General features: G+C 44.0%; 1 long non-coding RNA gene across 1 annotated transcript; it reads right to left on the minus strand.

Annotated features, from left to right (window-relative positions):
- Window positions 1-3,232: 3,232 nt before the first annotated feature.
- Window positions 3,233-6,098, minus strand: LOC134406416 (uncharacterized). The gene is made up of 3 exons (XR_010025970.1): window positions 6,018-6,098; window positions 4,367-4,404; window positions 3,233-3,487 (listed from the first exon to the last, which is right to left on the minus strand). It is a non-coding gene; the product is annotated as an uncharacterized LOC134406416 (long non-coding RNA).
- Window positions 6,099-6,362: the final 264 nt, after the last annotated feature.

The raw sequence follows: 6,362 nt of genomic DNA on the forward strand, positions 1-6,362 counted from the left end.
CACACCCACTCTTTTCCCCAGGTACAATCTGTGGTTTCCACCTCCGTTTCATAAGCGTGCAAAGTGCTGGTCCCTTTCACGTGCCTTCCTGGTATCAATAATAATAATAATAATAATAATAATAATAATAATAATAATAATAATAATAATAATAACCCACCTCTCCCTCTGGATTGATGCAAGGAACAACACCAAACACAATATAATACATATAATTGATTAAAAGAGCATATAAAACCAATACAATATTAAAATAACAACCACAGCATCTTAAAATTCTTAAGTTTAAAATTCATCCAGGCAGGCCTGCCGGAAGAGACTAGTCTTTACGGCTGTCTTACTCAGAGAGAGCTCTAAGCTGACGAATCTCCTCCGGCAGGCCATTCCACAGCGTGGGGGCGGCAGAAGAAAAGGTCCTCTGGGTAACACTTGCCAGCCTAGTTGTGGCTGACTGGAATAAACCCCTCCCAGAGGACCTGAGTGTGCAGGGTGGATTGTATGGGAGAAGGCGATCCCGCAGGTAACCTGGACCCAAACCATGTAGGGCTTTAAAGCTAATAACTAACACTTTATTGTATCGGCAAAATCTCTTTTCACTTGTTTGCTCTTCCGCCCACCCCCACCTCCCATCCCCTTCTCCTTCCCCCTGCAGTTCATTGGTCCTTGTGGTTGATAGACATTGTCATTGGCGTGGGCGCCTTCCCCCCTCTGGTTTTGTTGTGTAGCGTTTTAGCAATTTAGTGGTTCATCGGCTGGGCACCAATGATGCTGCCTTCTGCATGGGGCCTTCATACCCCTTCTCTCCCTCCTCTTTCCTGGTTGAGCAGTTCTACAGACTACCCCCACCATCCTCTTTGTCAGCAAGACCTCCTTTCAACACACGCTCCCAAGAAGGGATGTTCTGCGACATAGAGCGAGGGCACAAGACACGAGAACGGAAGGGTTTTATCCCATGTGGAGAAAAAATACCGCACTTTCCCCACCCTAGAAAAACATGGAAAATGGAGGGGAAGAGGCGAGATGACTGCAGAACAGGGACGACGTTATGTGAGGGTTGCAGGACAAAATGGTAAACAAGGCAGGACGAAGGTGTGATAAAACGCTGGTGTGATGGAGCTCTTTGCCTGCCGTGTTTACAGGATTTTGGGTGCTGTTCAGCAGTTGTCCCATATTATCCCACATTTCCCCATCACTACCATACTTCTCCCATATTTTCTCACACCAGGGAAAATCCATTATTTCCTGGCATTTCCCCCCCTTTTAAGGAAAGAACAGAATAAAATTGTGTGCGTGTGTGTGTTAGAAGAAAAAGGGACCCAGGAGGGCTTAGGAAATGTTGGAGTGCTCAACCTTGAAGTGCCCTGATTAAAAACTAAGGTTGCCCTGACCATCTGACCCAAGAAGTTATTTTTGCCATCACATCATTTGTGTACACTTTAGCTTCCTGTTCAGCAATGGTGGGGAAATGTGACATTTCCAAAAATTCTGCATACTTTGGCCAAAGTAAGCATGTATGAAATCATTTCATGTTGATGCTCCCATACATTTTTAGTATAAATCATGATTGTTCAAACTCTCTGCAAGCTCCATACTCCTCTGTGGGCCATTGTATGCTGCCTCCACCTGCCTCTCTGTGGTTTCTTAGCCCTACAGCTTGGGGGCACACTCCTGATAAAGTTCCCCATCCCTGAAGGGCATTTTCATCAGTCCTTGCCTTCTGCTGGATTGATTCTACACCAGGTGTGGTGCTGGTTTGCACACATGGAAGACTTTTCACAAGGTATCCTGCTTGTGCATAGGTGGTAGTGGGGCTAACAGGTCCAATCCTGACCACCCCTCTCTATTCAGATTTAGTAGTGAATTAGGGTGACCAGATGACCCGGGAAACCCCGGAGACCTCTGGAAAAATGTTGATCTCTGGGGCAACCCAGGCTGGGCCCCAATTTAACAGGGAAAAGGGCTGGAGGATGCATTCCCAGACTTCCAGGAATACGTCTTCCAGCCCCCACCTGCAGCGATGATCTGGCCTTCTCCTTGGCTGGTGCAATCCCTTAGGCCCAGGACAAGGCCGAGATCGGCCTCTGTGTGTGTGTGTGTGTGTGTGTGTGTGTAGGACATGTTCATGGACTGCTGGGAACGTGTCCTCCAGCTCCTCCAGGGCCGATCTAGTCTTCTCCTAGGCTGGTGCAGTCGCCAGCCCAGGAGGAGGAGGAGGAGGAGAAGATGAAGATGATGATGAAGATGATGATGGATGATGATGAAGCAGCAGCAACAGAAGAAGTAGCAGGTAAAACTAAGGCATGTGTGTGAGAGAGTGTATGGGTGAATAGGGTGCCTGGTTGTTTGAGTGAATGGATGTTTGTGTGTGTGTGTGTGTGTGTGTGTGTGTGTGCATGTTTGCAGTGTGTGGGGGGAGGGTTGTAGTTTTCTGTGTGTGAGTTGGGAGGGATGATTTGGAGGTGATATTCCTATTAAATAATTCATTTTGACCCATAGTTGAAACAAGCTAAGAGGTGCTAGCCTTTAGTCCATTTTGTTCCATGGCTAATGTTTGCAGTGTAATTACTCTTACTGAATGCTTGTTTGCTTGTTTGTTGTACTTGATTTTTCTGTACTTGTCAACTGCTTCATTTGTTCAGTGGTAGCAGAATGCTGAGTGTGTGAGTGTGGATATGAGAAAGGTGATGGGGAAAGAGTGTTATGTTCGGAAAGGTTAGACTATGGTCATCCAGTGAAGGATTTGCAGTCAGAAAAGATATTTGAGGGAAGGGGAGATTGTATCACAAAGAGTATAACAAAAGCTTCAAAGTACAGCAAAAGCTACAAAAGTAGAAATGAGTGAAGTTAATTTCAGATGCTTTGAATGTCTCACTTGTTCTTTATTCCAGTGATTTTAATATTAAGATGTTATGTAGAAAAGGCTTGTCTTAATTGTGTGCTGTGAAATCAGACCTGTGACCAAGGCCATGTTTGGGTGGGCACACCGCCTTGGGGGCTGGACATGTTGGTGGGCACGCCCCCTTGGGGGCAGCCATGTTGTCTTCCTTTTTGGTTTCCAAAATATGGTCACCCTATTTTCTGCCTTTGCCCTGCAGAAGCAAAACTGCAAGGTTACAGGGGGAAGGAGCGTCTAAGTGGCACCATGAAGACCGGCCTTTGGACGTTGCTGTCTCCATTTGCCCATTGGATTGCCCTAATGTTCCTTTTTCCATGATGTTGTTAAATGACAATATTTATGTTGAGAAAATAAGCAGAGCCTGCTTGGATGAACCAGCCTTTTGCTGCCTGCCCATGGGGTAGGGGTATCTCCATTCCTAAGAGGTCCTGACTATTGGCCCTCCCTGGTTCTATCTTCGGCCAATGAAGCATAGACACAAGATTCAGGGACTGTATCAGGATTGGCTGCCCATTTGGTCTTCAATGACCCGTGGTCCAATACAGCATAGGAGACTTCATCAAAATCTGCTCCAGCTTCAGGTTCTAGAGGCTACAGAGGGCAAAGAGAGACAGTGAGAATTAGGGTTCCATCCTCCTAGTATTTCCAGTGCATTAACAACACTTAAGGATGCTCAACTGGAATAATAGAATAATTCCTAATGCAGGACCATACTGTAACTGTGCTATCTATAAGGGGAAATGGTGCCAACTAAGTCCTTATTGGAACCTTTGGTACTAAACTGAACTGTCTCCCACCCTGATTACCAGTACTAGGCACTTAGGCCTTTCCCCATAGGAGTGTACAGGGAGTGCAATTCATAGAGCAGAATGGCCTACAGTATCATAAGAACGTAATAAGGGCCGTGCTGGATCAGACCAAGGGTCCATGTAGTCCAGGACCCTGTTCACACTTTGGCTGACCAGCTGTCAATGAGGGACCCACAAGCAGCAACTGGTGTACATTTTACTGCCTCTGCTACTGGAGGTAGCATATAGCCATCAGGACTAGTAGCCATATCTTTCAATTTAATCCTACAAATATGTGACCCTAACCTTTTCCTCCCCTCTTTTTATTCCATTTCAAATTTTACATCCCACCTTTCTTTAACAGGTAAATACCAGCACTTTGCATTAAGCTCCACATTGGTGACCGCTACAGAAGATATAAGTACTGGAGTTATGTACTCTGATCTCCCACATTTTGGACCAATTAAAGTGCCCACTACCTCGCACAGAGTGCATTATAGTGATCCATCCTGAAAGTGTCCAGTGCATGAATGACTGTGATGCTGTTTTTTCTAGCTTTGTGGCCGTCCCCCATTAAGATGGATGATTTGGGGAGGGCATGGTTATATGTCTATTTATAGGCTCAGGGATTTGAGGATATAGTCTATGTAATAGGGCATTTGTTTATTGGAAAATCTCTTACCATATCCAGAGGTTTCTTTCTTTCATTGTCAGTGGAGCCTGTAGACCAGAGAGACCCCATGAGTGTTTTTTTTTAAAAAAAATCCTGTTTAAAATTAGAATTGCTACTTCTTCCCCATATATTCTAATTCCTAAAATCTTTGCCTTGATGGAGGAGGCTTCTTGCATTGTCTCTGTTGGGCTGCATATTACTTTGCACTGGAAACATTCTGCAGCAAGGTAAACAAAATTCTTCACTTCATTTCTAAAATCTACATCAATTGACCAAATTTTCACGCCCATTTATTTATTTATTTATTTTCTTTGCTTCCTCTAAGCATGCAGAGAGATACTACGCAGGGCAATGAAACCCCTTGAGCTCAAGGTCTCCCATCACATTTTGAAATTTCACTACACAAATATGTTCTCCAACACTTCCAAACTTATTTTCACGACCGTAAGGACCATGTGCTTGCTTGTTGCTTTTTTTCTTTTTTCTTTTTAAATAAAAATGAAGTCTTTTTCTCTCTCTGACGTGGGACCCTGATGACATGGGTCCAACTTTCTTTGTAACAGACACTTCTCCCATGAGTCTTGGGCTGGTACAGTCCCCTGATGAAGGCTTACTTTCTCAGTATGCAGACTTGAATATCATCCATTATAAAACAATGCATCCAAAGGTCTGTGGTGTTCCCACCCCTTTTTCTAAGGCTTTTATCACTCCCAAGCAGGATCCACCTTCTCTCTCACACACTGGACCTTTAAGGCTTAGGCTCAACCTTTTGCTCAGTCCTCTAGCTGCGAAGACACTCAGACTTTACTTTATAACCTTGCACTGATCCCTTTATTACCTCCCTCTTATGTAGGCAAGATCAAAAGGTGTAGGGTTTTATATTCAAAGACAACTTTATTAATTACAGTTAATTAGTTGTTGAATAATAAACAAGTAACTCTTAATGTCTCTGTCAATATAAGTTATTCCAAATACAATACTCCAAAATCTCTAAGACCATCTCTGCGTTAAGGAAAAAAATGGACCTTTACCAGGCTTTTTTTCCTTGGGTCTTTCCAGATCCACTATGGGTTTCTTTACATGGTGATCAACAGTGACCACATGATTTGAAATTGAAACCTTCTGCTCTGGGCAATGCGTCACAATGTTCAATGGAACACCGCCATCTAGTGACGGAATGCCACAATGATTTAAAATACTGGATTCTCTCTCTCTCTCTCATATTTTGCAAGATTTCTGGGGGAAGGTACAGGAGACATCCTGGAGGTGGATGGTAACAAGTAAAGAACCTGAAAATGACCATGAGGGGCCAACCATGAGCGTGCAATAAATTGCTAATGTAGAGAAACTCTCAATCACAATCACAGACTTTCTCTTTCTCAGTTCTCAATCCTAAAATAATGACTCTGATCTAAACCTTTGTACTTTAACTCCCTGTCTCTTGCAACAAATCCCTGTCTGCCTCCCACAGGCACGGCACCCGATTCATATAGCACACACACACCTTTCATACACCACTTCTCACTCTCTCAGCCAATCAGCTCACAAATGCAAATTCACTTTTCTCACCCTAGAGATACTTACCAAACCATAGATCTATAACAAAAATACACAGTTCTAAGCATAAACTCGGCACAGACAGACATGTCATGTCACTTACCCATTGTCCTTTTTCTATACAATAAAAAGGCAAACAACATCAGGAGGAGAACCAGAAGGAGAACTGCAGCACAGCTTGCCCATATTGCTATGGTTTGGGGGGCTGTCAGGGGTTCTGTTTGCTTTGGAACATCTGCAGAATTATAGATATTTTGAGTTAGAGTGCTGCCAATCTCTTATCTTGCGAGTTGCTACTCGCATCCCGCGCCCAAAGGTACCAGGAACGATCCTTCCATCAATCCAGGTATCCATTCATGTATCTCTGGGATAGTCTACTCTCATTCCCATTCTCATCCATCCATCTGGCCTGACTTTATTGCACAAACCTTCTCCTATCCCTCCCTGC

The sequence above is a fragment of the Elgaria multicarinata genome, chromosome 11 (assembly GCF_023053635.1).
Source record: "Elgaria multicarinata webbii isolate HBS135686 ecotype San Diego chromosome 11, rElgMul1.1.pri, whole genome shotgun sequence".
NCBI classification, from domain to species: domain Eukaryota; kingdom Metazoa; phylum Chordata; class Lepidosauria; order Squamata; family Anguidae; genus Elgaria; species Elgaria multicarinata.